The following is a 17,965-nucleotide window of genomic DNA, read 5'->3' as shown; positions in this document are numbered from 1 at the left end:
GTGGTGAGATCGGTAGTGTAAGACTGAGTGACCCATTCCCCATTTCCATGCCTCCCAAAAGTGAAATGATGATCTGGTGTCGGACTGCAATCGGGTAGAGAGGTAGAGACTACCAAGCCATGGTAGAACCCGTGTGCTCAGACAGCAGGCCCACCATTTTGACAGCCAGGGGGTGGTTGATGTCCGCCATGGGAGGGTGCCCGTTCGCATTCTCAACATTGGGGAGAGAGAGGTACACTTACCCAGGTACGCTACACTTGCCAAACTGTTTGTTGTCGAACACAAAGCTATCAGGGCCGTGGAACCCTTGCCTCCATCTCCTCAGGCGGAGGGTAATGGCTGCCAGAAACAAAAGGAGGACTGGTGCCAGAAACTCCACGTGGGTGCTGACTCCACTCCCCTGCACCAAAACCAAGGAGTCTACCGGGTGGTACAGGAGTACGAGAGACTCTTTAGTAAGCACCCGCTAGACTTCGGCAGAGTAAAAGGGGTAGAACACCACATCCCCACAGGGAGCCACCCACCAATAAAAGAGAGACACAGACCTGTACCCCCTGCACATTATCAGAACACCAAGGGTATGCTGAGGGAAATGAAAGAAGCTGGGGTCATTAGAGATAGCTGTAGCCCCTGGGCAGCCCCCTTGGTTCTGGTAAAAAAGAAAGACGGCACCATGAGAATGTGCGTGGACTATAGACAAATCAACCGTATCATCCACAAAGACGCATATCCGCTGCCAAGAATAGAGGAGTCTTTAGCCACACTAAAATCAGCTAACTTCTTTTCTACTTTGGACCTTACTAGCGGGTACTGGCAGGTTCCTGTGGCAGAGGCTGACAAGGAGAAGACCGCCTTCACCACCCCGATGGGACTGAGTGAGTTCAACTGTATGCCCTTCGGGCTCTGCAACGCACCAGGGACCTTCCAGAGGCTGATGGAATGCTGTCTAGGGCACCGAAACTTCGAGACGGTCCTCCTTTACCTGGACGACGTGATCGTCTATTCAAAGACTTATGAGGATCATCTAAAGCACCTGGCCGAGGTGTTCGAAGCCCTGGCAGGCTATGGCCTGAAGGTGAAACCATCGAAGTGTCACCTGCTGAAACCAAAGGTCCAGTACCTAGGGCACGTGGTAAGTGCGGAAGGAGTGGTCCCCGACCCTGACAAGGTCACAGCAATCAAGAGCTGGCCAAGCCCCTCGAACATCAAAGAAGTAAGGCAGTTCCTCGGTTTGGTAGGCTACTACCGAAGGTTCATCCCCGGGTTCACTAAGATGGCAGCTCCTATGCAGGACCTCCTGATAGGACAGTCTAAGTCCAGAAGTCAAAAGCCACCCTTCAAGTGGGATCAACCGGAAGAGGAGTCCTTCCGCCAGTTGAAGATGGCCCTCACAGGGGATGAGATCCTGGCCTACCCTGATTATGGCCAGCCTTTTATTCTCCACACAGATGCCAGTAATGTGGGACTGGGAGCAGTACTGTCACAAAACCAACAGGGCAGAGAAAGGGTGATCGCGTACGCCTGCCGGAAGCTGAGGCCCACCGAGAGGAACCCGGAGAATTACAGCTCCTTCAAGCTATAATTCTTGGCGGTGGTGTGGGCCGTAAAGGAACGCTTCAAGCATTACCTGGCCTCCGCAAAGTTCACTGTGTACACGGACAACAACCCGTTAACACACCTAGACAGTGCAAGACTTGGTGCCCTGGAACAGCGGTGGATGGCCCGTCTCTCCAATTATGACTTCGTGATCAAGTGCCGGGCAGGCAAAACCAATGCCAACGCTGACGCCCTATCGAGAATGCCTCACTTACCTGAAGGTGACGAAGACCCAGAAGAGCTGGAGGAGGTGGAACTCCCCGCGTTTCACCGGTACGGAGCCGCTCAATACTCCCACCGCGTGAAGGAGGAAGATTTAACCACCGTTATGATCAATCCCCTACCTCACCACAGCTGGGCCGAGACCCAAGATAGTGACCCTGCAGTCCGCCTGGTGAAAGATCTGCTGACCAAGGAAGACGCCCGCTTAGGTCCGGATGCTCCAGAGGAAGCCAAACAGCTATGGAAAGAGAAGAACAAGCTGTTCCTCTATGAAGGCAAGCTGTGCAGACGACTTGTTAACCACTGGATACACGAGCTGACCTGGCAAGTCGTGGTCCCAAGGCGGGATGCAGCTATGGTCCTGGGGGCTTACCATGACAGAGCAGGGCACTTCGGTTGGAAGAAACTGGAGTTCCTGCTAAGAGGACGGTTCTTTTGGGTCGGCATGAGAGGGGCTGTAGAAAAGTGGTGCAGAGACTATGGCCCTTGTCACCTAAGGAGGAAGAACCGCACCAGCCAGAAGACACCCTTGAGGCCCATCGTCACCACGCAGCCTCTTGAGCTGGTAGCTCTGGACCACGTCAAATTGGCTCCAAGCCGGTCAGGATACATCTATGCCCTGACCATCGTGGACCACTATTCCCGTTTTCTAGTGGTGGTAAAAGACTTGACAGCCCAAAAGGAGGCCAGAGCCTTCCAGCTATGCTTCTGCCGTCCACACGGGTATCCGGAACAGGTCCTGACGGACCAGGGTCCAGCATTCGAGGCTGAAATCTTCCAAGAGTCCTGCAACCTCTATGGCTGTAAGAAGATTCGGACAACGCCTTACCACCCACAAACCAACGGGGTGTGTGAGAAAATGAACAACATAGTCATTGATCTCCTGAAGACGTTGCCCCTGGAGGAACGCAGCCTGTGGCCAGAAAAACTGCTGGATCTAATAGATTTATACAACCATATCCCGGTGAATGCTACAAACTGCACCCCGGCTTACCTGATGCGAGCCAGACCAGGTAAGCTGCCCGTAGACCTGGAGATGGGAGTCCTAACACCTGAGGACACCTCCCCGGATGCGGACTGGGATACGGAAAGGCAACTACAGTACAAGAAGGTACAGGAGAGTGTGGAGAAGAGCCTGGCCCAGGTGAGAGAGAGGCAAGAAAAACTCTTCAACCGACACGCCCCTGCTGGTCCCCTAGAACCTGGTGAGCAGGTCCTGAAGCGAAAGAGAAGGCTTCACAAGTTGGACGACCAGTGGGAAAGGGAGCCCTACACCGTACTGCAGTCTGATCACGACAACCCGAAGGTGTGCGTGATCACCAAGGACGGAGGAGAAACCACTAGTACCGTCTCCAGAGACCACCTAAAAAGGTGCCCCGAGCAACTCCGTAGTGCAGAAGAGGATCAAAGTGACCTTGAACCCGCAGAGGACAAGGAAGAAATGATCAGCACCGTTCTCGGAGAGTTCCCTCAGTCCTGGACTCGAATAAACGATGCAATAGTGGTACCCGTCCTGCATTTCCTGCAACCGACTGAGCAACAACCTGCACCAGAGCCGGAAGACAAAGAGGAGCAAGCAGTTCCAGAGGCAGAAGAGCCTGTACCAGCAGCCCAGGAGAGTCAACCCTCAACTGACAGTGAGCCTGCCATGCCTGCGGTAAGCCAAAGGACCCGCAGACAGCAGCCTGCCCTACCTGTACACCCAGCTGGTAGCAGTACCCCTAACGCTAGTGGGGAAAGCCAGGTCGTTCCACCACCAGACAGTGGGTTAAGGAGGTCAACCAGGAGCACAAGGGGGCAGATACCCGCTCGCTGGAGAATATAGGGTGCACTAAAATTGTAAATAACCATGTTGCCAAATGTTGAAATGTTTGCCAAGTTACCTGCATGATTATTAATAGTGTATTTCAGTTTCTTGCAGTTACCGTACGGACTCAAAGGTTATGGACTTTTAATAACCGGGACTTTGTATGGACTGCGTTCGGAGCCTAACCAAGGAATGAACTAAGACTGTAAAGGACTTGGGGTAGGACAGACCCCCACCTGGTTAAGGCTCCCCGTTGTGTTGGTGAGATGGACACCAGGTCACAGACCACACTGTGACCTTAAGAACTCAATCTGTGCGTCACTTTCCTGATAATGTTTTATAGTCGTGTATATTGTCTTTGTTTGCTGTTTAGTCCCGGAGTACTAAATTTTACTAGGGGGGAATGTGTCACCCTGGCCTGGATGCCACAAATATAATAAAGCTTTGTCTGAGAGCAAGGGGGAGGTTCTCTGGTCAGGGGAACATTAGCATGCAATACCTCCTGTCTCAGGCCAGTAGGGGGAGAAGGCTGCCCCTATAAAAGCTGGAATTGGGGGCAGGGTTGGGGAGAACTGGATGACCTGTCTCAGGACTGAGAGGTGTCCCAGAGCAGAGAGAAACAGTTGTATTGTAGCCTAAGAGGAAGTGTGGCAGTAGGAGAGCCACAAGCCAGAGACAAGAGGCGAAGTGAGCCTGTCTTAGCAGACAAAGAACTCCATTTTACCAGACTTTGGTGTCTGAGGCTGTGAGGATTCCATGTCCTGCAGCAGATAACCAGTCCGCAGGGGACTGTATGTTCCTTGGCCTAAGAAGCCCGGAGGCTCTGCCACAACAGAAGGGACCAGCAAAGCCGTACCAGGCCGGGAGTAGGAAGGGACCCACGTTGCAGGCCATACAGGCGAGAATACACGGTGAGCTCGGACCGTGGGCTGTTACCCTATCAGGAGGAGATAGCCAGAAGGAGCGCAGAGAGCACGGTAGGCCTACACCCTCACCCTGACCAGGGCCAATTTCCCAATTGCTCTCAGACATCCAGGTCCCCTCCTAGCCGGGACTGTTTGTGGGTCAGTTCACCTGTTCTAGTAAAGACCTTGGACTGCAACCTGTTGTCTGCGTGCTCCTTGCTCCTCCAGCACTAACGGTACTGGGACGCCCTACACCATCACCCCCATCTTCCATTATACTGCCCTGGGGCCGCACTCTTCCCGTGGAGAGTCACACTATCCCAGCTGCATACATCATCAGCCCCAGCGGTCTGCCTTGCAGCGGCGGTTCCTAATAACCGCAATCCACGGGTGGCGTAGTCGGACATCACTTAAAACTTATAAAGGGACTACCACTGGTCTGACCACCCTGAGCCACGGACCGGGTCGCCACTACTACCCCCATCGTTCCCCTATTGCCCGATCCGAGTGCCCCACGGCCCAGGGGGCGAGTCAACCGCTGCAGCCAATCCATGGCCACTGATCAGCTTCAGTCTTCACAGTCTTGTCTGAGAGCAAGATCAGTATCCGAGTATCCAAGCATAGGTGATAACTGTTTTGTCTTTTAGAGTATGGCTACACTCGTCTTTTGGTTGCACAACATTAAGGTTGCAATGGTGTTCTACTGATCGCAACTAATGATAGTAAATGTGGTCATGCAGCAACCCATATGTTCAGGGTCCGGGTTTTAGACAAATTGTGGCCCTGGACATAATTAAAATGGGCTTCAAATTCTAACATATTGCACCATCACACAGAAGTCAGTTGATTTTAGGCTTTTAAAACGAACACGAATCTACTATAATCAAGTCATTTGGCGCTTGTTTACCGCCCTTTTGACACAGGCTGACGAAGAATGAGGGGGTAAAATAGTTACTAACAGATCTGTCCCCTTACAATATCGTGTGATCAGTAGCACAAGTCTGGATACATGGGGTGATGTGCTGCTGAAATTGATGACACACACACTACGTGCTACACAGCCAAACACACACAAATACACTTTATGCTACACACACTCTCAATGCTACACACACTCCATGCTACATACACACACATGCTCCATGCTATACACACTTATTCCATGCCACACATGCATGCACACACCATGCTACACATACATACACACACATGCTCCATGCTACACACACACACATTCGATGCTACACACACATATGCTCCATGCTATACTCACCTATTCCATGCTACACATAGATACACACACCATGCTACATACACGCTCCATGCTACACACACATTACATGCTACACATGCGCTCCATGCTACACATACATACACCATGCTACACATACATACACACATCCATACACACACCATACTACACATACATACACACACATGCTCCATGCTATATACACCTATTCCATGCTACACATACATACACACACCATGGTACATACACGCTCCATGCTACACACACGCTCCATGCTATACACACACACTCCATGCTACACACACACGCTCCATGCTACACATACATACACCATGCTACACATACATGCACACACCATGCTACACATACATACACACACCATACTACACATACATACACACACATGCTCCATGCTATACACACCTATTCCATGCTACACATACATACACACACCATGCTACACATACATACACACACCATGCTACACACACGCTCCATGCTATACACACACACTCCATGCTACACACACACGCTCCATGCTACACATACATACACCATGCTACACATACATGCACACACCATGCTACACATACATACACACACCATACTACACATACATACACACACATGCTCCATGCTATACACACCTATTCCATGCTACACATACATACACACACCATGCTACACACACGCTCCATGCTATATACACGCTCCATGCTACACACACACACTCCATGCTACACACACACGCTCCATGCTATACACACACACACTCCATGCTACACACACACGCTCCATGCTACACATACATACACCATGCTACACATACATGCACACACCATGCTACACATACATACACACACCATACTACACATACATACACACACATGCTCCATGCTATACACACCTATTCCATGCTACACATACATATACACACCATGCTACACACACGCTCCATGCTATATACACGCTCCATGCTACACACACACACTCCATGCTACACACACACGCTCCATGCTATACACACACACACTCCATGCTATACACACACACACTCCATGCTACACACACACGCTCCATGCTACACACACTCAATGCTACACATACACGCTTCATGCTACACGCATACACAGTGTAGAAGACATACCAAGCTCTCTCCTGCTCTTCAGTTTCTCCATTACTCCCACAGAATGAAGAACTTTTGGTCACAAGACCATGATTTCACCAAAGGTCCATCAGATCATTGAAATTTCTAACCTCTGACACTGTACTGATAATGCAGGACTGGCATTATCAGTGCAGTTTCTGGTTTGCAAATGTAGATGGCCTCAGACTTACTGGTCCAGTGAACCAACAGCTGTGCAGGGTCTCTCTTGGGGTCCCATTTGAGGATGAGAGAACTTGGCAATTGCCCAGTGTACCCCCCTCCCAACAAGTAGTCCTGCGTATGTAAGTACACAACGTGGTTGCTAAACATTGAGATCTCGGCCAAAGTTGCAATGTAGCCCTTGATCTTTTTTGTGACTCAGTAAGTTGTTACCATGCTGAGACTGTAATTTCTAGGCTAGCAGCAGAAGAGTTAATGTCTCTGAGCCCCTTGCATCCTGCATAAGGGACTATGATGGGGCTGCAAGGGGGTCTGAGGTGAGAGTTCACCCCCTTCTCACAGTCCAATTTCCCTAAAAGTAGTCCTCTTATTAACCCTTGCACTTCCAGGGGTTCATCATATGAGACATGGAGAATTTAGAAAGACTAAGTGTTTACAATAAAGTTCCTCCAGACAGGTCTTTAATCATGTGCTGGAAATCTATGGTATGTCCTGGTGTCCCAGGAGGCAGGAAGTGTGTGTTTATATGTTTTATATTACTGTACTTTGTGCTGTAGAATAGGCATTTTTGCTTTTTTTTTGGATACATGTTATTCTTACCATATGTGTTGAATAAGCTGTATGTATTTGTATAGGGAGACAATCCACATTAATCTGTAATAGTAGAATATTCAGAATTTTTTTCATTTTTCATTGTCTAGAATGGATTTCTGTCCCCGATCCTTTGACTTAACTTTACAGAAAACTCAATGACCTGTCCTCAATATCAAATATGGCCACTGAGGAAAAACCTAAGAGCTTCTTGTCAGCAGATCACACTCATTACAGTATTAATATATTCCTTTGAAAATGTTGGATCTACCAAATGGTCTCTAATTTCTATGTTGGCGTTTTGTAGGAACATGGAATGAGATTTTCACTTTATTGACTGTTATGGGGTCTCTATATTGGTCATCCAGATTGGTTTATACATGGTCGCTCCTCAGCCTGCGCTAGCGCCATCTGTGGAAATTCATGAGAAGTTTTTTTCACCTGCCCTTTTCTCCTGTCCACTTGGCTGTAAAATTATTCTTCGGCACCTGCATAGATATAGTCCGTTTGTGAGTGTATGTAATGTCAGGTATGGAATTCCCTACATTGTGAGAAGACCAAGACTTCACGTCTGACAGAGTAAGTCTCAACAGCACAGGTGTCATGTAGCTAGAATGGAAATCTGGAAAAATCCCTTGGAGCCTCCACAGTGATGTGGTCCCCTGTACTGGAGCATTAGCAAACGGGAAGTTGAACATGTACTACAGTCATGAAAAAGGGATGGGACAGAAGGACCTCCTTATACATGTGGTCAGGAGCAGGGTGGTGTCAAGCCGCACCAGAAATGGGCCTAAGGTTGTCAACTTGCACCAGAAAAACCCAATGGGGAGTAGAATTCATTTATCTCATTTGTCCCATCATGGAGACTTCTGCCAAGAACTGATTTTGGTGGAGCCATTGCAGGGGTAGTGTAGTATTAAGGTATGTGCGAACGGAGTCATTTAGATGCCGAGTTTTCCCAGGTCAAGTCACTTTAGGAAAATGCATTTTCATAAGGCAGTTTTGCTGCCGTTCTTGCTGCAGCTTTTACTGTATATTGTGAAGCAGAAGTTGCCCGAAGAATGAGCATGTCACTCCTTTTAACCGTTGCAGGGTTTCTGCACTCTGAAGCAATTAACAGACATAATATAAGACGGGACATGTGCACAGCAATGTCGTTTTTACATAACTGTTCATTTTATGGGGCGCTTCTTCTGGAGGATTTCCAGTCTGATAAAGACGCCGTGTGCACCACCTACCATTACGTGGTGGCCATCCATATAATACATAGGTGGCCTGGGTCTATGAGAGTCTGCCTATTGATAGCTCTCAACACTTATTTATAATAGGGTTCTTGAGAGGGGAACACCCACTATATAATATGACCTAAAAAATTTTGAAGATTTTGACTAAGAAAATGAGAACACGTAATGACATCGGATGCCACATCTAAACTTGGAATCATTGGAGGAAACTAGGGACCCCTGTAGACTTCTGTGGGTGCCATTTAGCAGCTCAATACATCACAATGACTGTTCCTAGCTGTAACTCAGTCTTGTGCAGTGCTTACTAATTTAATTAGTAAAAAAAATGTTCAAGAAACACATAATATAAATTTGGGTTGCGGACAGAAGGTACAAAGTGCACCTCCCCTTGAGAAAGCATTACACGAAACGCGCGTCGGGCAGTTGTGGTGGGCTCATTCAATCTCTTATTCATGAGTAAGCATTACATTAGATATTGAATAACACATGTCACTTTGGACTTATGTCATTCCACTATCTATATCACTCTATATTGTCCTGTCTATCCTCTATGGTTTACAAAAAGGGACTGATTTATATAGTGTTTGTTGCTATTAGGCACATGTTTTGCCTTGGATTGTGATGATGTCCTACTTATTAGACCTGTGTACATATCTGTATTGGTGATGAATTTTTAATTTATTATTAATAAAAAAAAAATTATTTTTTTTTTAGCATTCTTGCTTGGTGGTTCTTGTTTACTCCATCTTTTGTGCTTTTTTGTTGTTCTTAGGGCTTACTAATGTGTATTGAGTTCTATCCCTTGGCTAGAAGTATAAAAAAAACTGTGATCATGTAAAAACAAGGCAAAACGGAGAATATTGTATAACTGTGGAGAAGAATATATATAGGGCAATCCATGGATGACATCTGGAAGAGAAAACCCCGGTAATTTACATTGTGTAACGCTGGGGGAAATCCAGATCGAGCAGGCTGCTCAGACATGACATCACTACCAGCTCATTGTATGTGACTGCCGCTCATTACTAATGAGTCAGGAAATAAATCACAAAATCAGAGAATTTCCAAATGTGACGTAATTGCTGAGAAATGCACCCCTTGTTACACCGCCCCATTAGCACCACATCTGTCTGACATTCCAGTCTGAGGTTGCCTGGTACACCATGACACTACAGCTATACCTACAGGAGAACGAGCTACGGTAACGGACTAGAGGCAGTGATAAATAATAGAGATCAATCCAGAATAAATGCAAAAGCAAAAAGGGTTTGATATCATGTTAGCCAAGTGAAAGAAGTTTTATTGCTCTCAGTAAGAGAAACAAAATAATGTTTTAGATATAAGACTTTTAATGGTTAAGAAAAAAAAAAAATGATGTCGCAAAGCAAGATTTCAAAACTAGAAGTGTTAAACATTTTATTTTTATCAATTAACAAAATGCAAAGTGAATGAACAAAAGAGAAATCTAAATCACATCAATATTTGGTGTGACCGCCTTAGGTCTTATAAACAGAATCAATTCTTCTAGGTACACTTGCACAAAGTCAGGGGTTTTGTAGGATTATAGTCAGGTGTAAGGAACCAGGTATGCCAAACAGTTGATAATCATCATCAATTTCATATGTGGGTTGAAACTCAGTCATTAACTGAAACAGAAACATATGTGTAGGAGGCTTAAAACTGGGTAAGGAAACTACTACAAAGCTGAGGTTGTAAATGCTGGAAGATGGGGTGGGTGTAAAGCCGCGCTGTCAGAGATTCGATAAACAATAGGAAACCAAAAGGAGTGTGGATGCGGTTTTATTCGACAACGCGTTTCGAGGTAATCAAACCTCTTCATCAGGACAAAACACAATGATGAAGTAGAACTTGAAAAATTGTGGGAATATATGTTCATTGCTTTAAAAAAAAGAGGCACGCAATAACGGACCTCTGTGATCATACGACTAACTGAGCACGTCATAGTGTCATATGCAACAAACACAAATGAAAAAAAGGGGGAAAAAATTGTACAAAAAGAAAACCTATATATAAAAGGCAAGAGGAAAAAGGAAAAAAGGAAAAATATTTTTCAGTGGTGTGGAAGGATTGAACTACTGTTAAAGGTGAGGTTGTGTAAGACAGTTTCAGGTCACAGGTCATACACCACAGCAAGACTGAGCACTTAGTACAGCAACAAGTGGCAAGGTAGTTATACTGCATCAGCAAGCTATCTCCCAGGGAAAATATTTCTAAGCAGACTGGGGTTTCAAGATGTTCTCTTCAAGCTCTTTAAAAGTACCAAGAAATGTTTAACGTGGAGGCCCGTAGGTGAAATGTTCGGTCAAAGAAACTTAGTGCAGCAGATGACTTACTTCTCTTCAAAACAGGAAGATGTCAAGCAGTGCCATCAGCACAGAACTGAGAGCAACCAGTGGGACCCAGCAACACCCATCTATTGTTTGGAGAAGTCTGGCATGAAGTGGACTACAGGGAAGAATTTTCAATACTGAAATTATTGATAAATTTCTCTTTTGTTAAGTGATAAAAATAAACCTTTTCCCACCTGCCTAAAACTTTGGCACAGTATCGAATATATATATATCAGAGATAAGCTAATCTTTTTGATACAAATCAAATTCATCTAGAATTTTTAGCAATTTGCTGAACATTTTCAAACAATTTGTAATATGCTTTGCGTGGATGGTCTAACATGACTGCCACCATTTCACACAATGCAGAAGACTGCATCAGCCAGAGAAGGATCACATGACTTTTTTAAAAAATAGCAAAAGGCAATGGTACTCACCAGCCAAGGTTTCAAGAAAAAATGCACACCAGGACACGGCCGGCCCCCTTTTATTAGAAGGAGGTAACACAGGTGAAGAATGCTAATGAGCAATCGCCCTCACCCACTCTCACTGGAGGGGCGATTGCCCAGCACTAAAACTGCACACAGATGAAACTTGCAGTAGGGTGCAATTCACACACTCGCGGCACCGTGCCTAGCCAGCATCCTATTACACGCCCCTACTATTCGACTAGGCGGGATGCCCGGCACCCTATCCGTGCATCGGAGAGTTATGAAGCCCCCACTCACAAGGTCACCATTACTGGGCCTGGCCGTGCCCTGGCAGATAAAAAAAGTGCAAAAAATATCATATGAGGTATTAGTTGATATTTTGGCCAAAATACGTAAGCTCGCAACCCATCGTCAAGGGTCCTCACGGTTTTGCGAGTCCCTACTCTAATATTAAAAACAGACAGCATAGCCAGAACAATAGACAGAATTTTTTAAAAAATAGCAAAAGGCAATGGTACTCACCAGCCAAGGTTTCAAGAAAAAATGCACACCAGGACACTGCCGGCCCCCTTTTGTTAGAAGGAGGTAGCACAGGTGCAGAATGCTAATGAGCAATCGCCCTCACCCACTGTCACTGGAGGGGCGATTGCCCAGCACTAAAACTGCACACAGATGAAACCTCCTTCTAACAAAAGGGGGCCGGCCGTGTCCTGGTGTGCATTTTTTTCTTGAAACCTTGGCTGGTGAGTACCATTGCCTTTTGCTATTTTTTAAAAAATTCTGTCTATTGTTCTGGCTATGCTGTCTGTTTTTAAGGATCACATGACCTCTGATGCAGCCGGGCGTGTTTCTCCATAATGTCTTACGGCTATCATGTGGTATAACATAGCCAATCAGGAGGGACTATTATAGCCTGTATAAAAGCAGAAGCAGGGGAATGTAGCTGCCTTTTTTTTGTCAATCTGGATAGAGAGAGGACATCAGAGCCTGCAGATTAGCTATAGAGATAGAAAGAGAAAGCCATGAAATACTAAAGAAAGTGTACAGATTGTGTGTGACAGCACAGCAGTGAAGATTATTGTGTGAGGAAAAGACAATACAGATTTAATTGAGGGTCAATTGTAATTGAGGCAGAGCCAGGGAGGGAAGTGACACATAGCTGGCGACTGCTGATTGCTGTATCAGTGTGGTTATAGTGCTGCTGCGATTCAATCACACATACACATCTTTTCAGGGTGGCTCCGGAGTACTTTCGATTTGCGATGAATCAATTTGCTGCAAATCAAATTTCAAAATGGCAATGTGGTATTATAAATCAACATTAAACAAAATGTCCAGTTATTACATCATGGAAAAAAATGTATTACAGCTCCTGTGCCAGTTGTTTGGTATAAAAAAAAAATTGCAACTTTTTGCTATTTCACGCCACTCTTGCCACTTAGGAAAAAGTAGGTGTCACAGTAATCATGGTTAGCTGTGTGAATGGGCAGTTAGCCAATTTTATGAATGACATTGAAACTGTTGCAAAAAAAAGCTGTAATTCTACTCCAGAGAAGAGAAACAGTTCTCGACCGACGTTTTATATTGAAAGATGAGACTGATTTATCAAACATGATGCAACACTTTGATACATTTAGCCAAATAATGGCAGAAAGAAAAGTCCCCTTATAATAACTTTCCCCCAATGTTTCTGCTTTTTTGTGTACACATATATACTGTATGTGTTTCTTCAGACACTTTGTTACACCATGCACAATTGAAAGTTTGCTTTGTAACATTCTTTTCTTTTTGTTAGTCATTAAGGTATGACAAAATTATTTAGTTTTTTTTCTTTTACTAAAAGCAATAAGGCTATGTGCCCACGATGCAGAAATGCTCCGGATTTTTCCTGAGCGTTTCTGCATCTCCCTGGCATAAAAAAACGCATGCGGATTGTACATGCGGATTGTACATGCGGATTGTACATGCGGATTGTACATGCGTTTTTCCTGCCAGGGACAAGCGGATGTGAAGCGTTCTTCACATGCATTTCCGCATGCGGGTTGACAAGCGCTTTCCAAGCGATTTTAGCATCACTTGGAAAGTGCTTGTCAACTTGGTCACACTATATAAATCCATGCAAACGGCATGGATTTATATAGTGTGACAGTAAAGAATGGTAAAAAATAAAAAAATAAATCTATACTTACCTTCTGATGGCGGTACACTGCACTGAAGGACCTGCCGACGTCAGCGTTGCGTGACCCGTCACATGACTATGACGTCAGCGCAGGTCCTTCAGTCCATTGCGATTTGCCGGCAAGGGAGGACGAGTGCAGCGGGGGCCATCAGAAGGTATCATATTTATTTTTTGTTTTATTCTTTTTTTTTTACAGGTTCTATGGTACCCGGGTCCGGAGGAGAGTCTCCTCTTCTACAAACCCAGTTACCATCCGCACATTGAAACGCTTGGATTCCGCTTGTACAGATCCAGTGATGCGTAATCCATGCGTTCTAATGCAAGTCAATGGCGGCAAAAACGCAGCACTTCCGCAAAATAATTGGTAGTGCTGCGTTTTTTTCCGCAGTGATAATCCGCAGCGGAAATTTCCACAGCATGTGCACAGCACATGCGGATTATCATTGGGGAACATGGCAGGCCTGCTACCATGCGTTTTTTAAGCGTTTCTGCAGTGTTTCTGCCGCTGCAGAAACGCTTAAAAAACGCATAGTGGGCACACAGCCTTAAAGAATAAATGCAGAAATAATTATTGATATCATTCTGAAATGTTTACTTTTCATTATCAATAAATATTTAAAAAAGGAAATAAAGGAGCACAAGCCTTTCAAACAGGAAGCCCAGTGCCCACCCAACAAACTGACTATATCAAAACTGTAGGCAGCACTCTGGGCAACTTTCTATGCAAAAAGTGCAAATATTTTATTGGCCCATGTGTACATTGGAAAAATGTTAGGTCACAAATATGAAGCCTTTGTCAGATACATAGTGTGACTGACTGGTTTATATGGGTAGAACTCATTAGCATGATTCCTCAGATCAATCAATCAATCAATTATGACCAATAATCGACCACGGTCACAGGATGGGGCCCAGGATAAGGGACATATATACCAGGATGGGGGACAAATATACCAGGATGGGGGACATATATACCAGGATGGGGGACATATATACCAGGATGGGGGACATATATACCAGGATGAGGGATTTATATACCAAGATGGGGCCCAGGACAAGGGATATATACCAGGATGGGGGACATGTATACCAGGATGGGGCCCAGAAAAAGGGACATATATACCAGGATGGGGACATATATACCAGGATGGGGCCTAGAATAAGGGACATATATACCAGGATAGGGGACATATATACCACGATGGGGGACATATATACCAGGATGAGGGATTTATATACCCGGATGGGGCCCAGGACAAGGGACATATACCAGGACGGGGGACATGTATACCAGGATGGAGCCCAGAATAAGGGACATATATACCAGGATGGGGACATATATACCAGGATGGGGCCCAGAATAAGGGACATTTACCAGGATGGGCGATATATATACCAGGATGGGGCCCAGAATAAAGGACATATATACCAGGATGGGAGGGTTACGGTCCAAATCTTGCACCAGGGCCCATAGGGCTCTAGTTACACCACTGCCAATAATATTATATCCATTACTGCAGTCCTGGTATCCCATTTTAAAGATGGCTCTGGCAATTTCTATCTGGGTTGTGTGCATGTCAGCACATGCGCTCTTCAACTCCAATGCACTCTATAATTGGCTTTATACTCAGTAATCGGAGTTACTTCATACACACTGACGCTTGTTACTTCTGACCTCCTGGGATTACTCTGACCCCGGATATATTATCTAAGATGTTGAATACGCGCCTCGCTTGAACTGTAGAACACCAATATCGGCAGTGTTTTCTATCTATCTATCTATCTATCTATCTATCTATCTATCTATCTATCTATCTATCTATCCTTCTATCTATCTATCTATCTATCTATCTATCCTTCTATCTATCTATCTATCTATCCTCATATCTATCTATCTATCCTTATATCTATCATCTATCTATCTATTATCTATCTATCTATCTATCTAACATCTTGTTGGCTGAACAAGAGATTCAGTGGAGTGTCATGCTTGTCCATGTATGATGATGCCTCTCCGGTCAATCTCCGACTACAGTGAGGTGAAATGGGGGCTCAGGACCCTTGCTGTAGTAATCAGTGGCGATCCTTGTTGGTGGGACATCTAACAATGAGAAATGTCATCGCCTATCCTGTAGATCGGTAAAATACATCACTTGTGGGAAAACCCCTTTAACAGGTCGCAGCACCAATCCCTTTCTGCCCTGAGGTGGTATAGGCAAGGTGATATCTCACAGGACATTGTCTAGACTGCATACGTTATAGGTTTGGGCTTGAATAGGTCTGTAAACAGTAATGTTCCCATTCACTGACAGCAAGCAGAGATATTGCGTATGTTGCAGATTTGAAGCACAAAGTGTATTACAAAGTTTCACATTTTTTTTAGAAAACTATGTAAACACTGTAACTTTGGGCACCTCTGACTTTCACAAGACATGTCCAGATTGTGCTTCCATTCATTGCATTGGACTGTACATAAGGCCATGTTCACACGTTCAGTATTTGGTCAGTATTTTACATCAGTATTTGTAAGCTGAAACCCGGAGTGGAACAATCAGAGGAAAGGTATAATAGAAACACGTCACCACTTCTGTATTTATCACAGAGTCCTGGTTTTGGCTTACAAATACTGATGTAAAATACTGACCAAATATTGATTGTGTGAACGTGGCCTTACAGCAGTACTCAGGGCATTGAGGCAGACCATCAAGCTGCTATGGGGCATCTGTAGGGAAGGGTTGTCTGCTTTATTGCTTTACATATTTCAGTAGGAGGTGAAGACCTGTCCACTATGCTATCTATACTAAGTGACAGTCTTCATTGTAGTTCCGGCATTCAGTTCATGAACAAGGAAGATCAGGATGAACATAGACACAGGTTTTAGATTGGCAAAAATGGCTATAATTTTAGTTTGGCTGCAGAGTATGGCAGATAATATTCAAAAGTTTTCAATAAACTTTACTGATTCAGATATAATAACTCATTGCAATATATGACAAATGACTGCGGAGAACAGTCACATTCATTATATACAGCGCCTACCATATGTCCATCTATATGCTAATACACGTATTATAAAACATTACAACCTCACTATAAAGCAAGGGTCCAGGATACACAAAAAAAATATGGTATAAACTAATAATAATCATAATATAAAAATAAAATGTAAGATGTAGAAGAGCTATGGTTGTCATTTCCTATAACACGTCATGCCTTTTGAAAAAGTGTTCTTTTTTTTTTTCTATAGGATGATTTTATCCTAATGAAACTAACTGGGTTCTGCTACATCTGTATATGTGAACCCTTACATACAGAATATGAGCAATGCATAGAGTACAACCCCTCTCCCAATCACACAGTACTGGCTAATAGATTCCTGGATAACCATTGTATCATTACAGCCACCGCCCCCCTTATATTGTATCATTCCAGCATCCTAAAAGAATAAATGATGCCCCCCTTGTCATCCAATACATAAAGCTGGTCTCTAGGAAGTCCTAGAAGATCAGTGACCCCTGCCAGGGTAATGATGGGGGGCATTCTGGAGCCCATCGTGGCATTCTAAGCATAGAATTGTCCATATAATTGGGCTGATACAGGTACTGGGGCGTCCATGGCTTCTGCTCCTCCATTGTGAGCACCGCCAGACTTACCTGTGAGGCTCCTCAGGCGGACAGCCACATGGATGGAGAACTGATAGGAGCTACATACAATGTCATCCACCCAGCTCCAGACTCTGATCTGAGCACAGAGCCAGGGAGGAGCCAGGAACATTCACCTTCCTCTGCCCTGACTATGGAATCCCTAAAGACCCTGACGTCAAGCCCATAGTAGTAACCCCTCAATGGCCGGACGCTGCGAGATGCCAAAGGCTGCCAGGAACAACATCCTAAATATTGTTATTATTGGGACAGGATCTGACAGCGCCAGCTCCTTATATCTAGTATAGAGAAAAGAAAGATTTTAAAGGATCACACCGGATCTTACACAGATCTCCGGATGATCACACCGGATCTTACACATACCTCCGGATGATTACACCGGATCTTACACAGATCTC

At 45.0% G+C, this 17,965-nt stretch overlaps 1 protein-coding gene across 1 annotated transcript in view; it reads right to left on the bottom strand.

The window, feature by feature from the left end:
- The window catches only part of LOC141154902 (cdc42 effector protein 2-like), a 37,684-nt gene extending 19,970 nt beyond the window's left edge, over nt 1-17,714 (bottom strand). Inside the window, exon 1 of the mRNA XM_073641442.1 lies at nt 17,559-17,714. The gene's annotated coding sequence lies outside the window, so the exon portion shown is untranslated. The remainder of the gene's footprint in view (nt 1-17,558) is intronic.
- Nucleotides 17,715-17,965: the final 251 nt, after the last annotated feature.

The sequence above is a fragment of the Phyllobates terribilis genome, unplaced genomic scaffold (genome assembly GCF_046119375.1).
Source record: "Phyllobates terribilis strain yellow unplaced genomic scaffold, ASM4611937v1 Scaffold_7__3_contigs__length_470593459, whole genome shotgun sequence".
Classification (NCBI taxonomy): Eukaryota; Metazoa; Chordata; class Amphibia; order Anura; family Dendrobatidae; genus Phyllobates; species Phyllobates terribilis.
The sequence above is the reverse complement of the archived record's forward strand: the minus strand, read 5'-3'. Positions and strand labels throughout refer to the sequence as shown.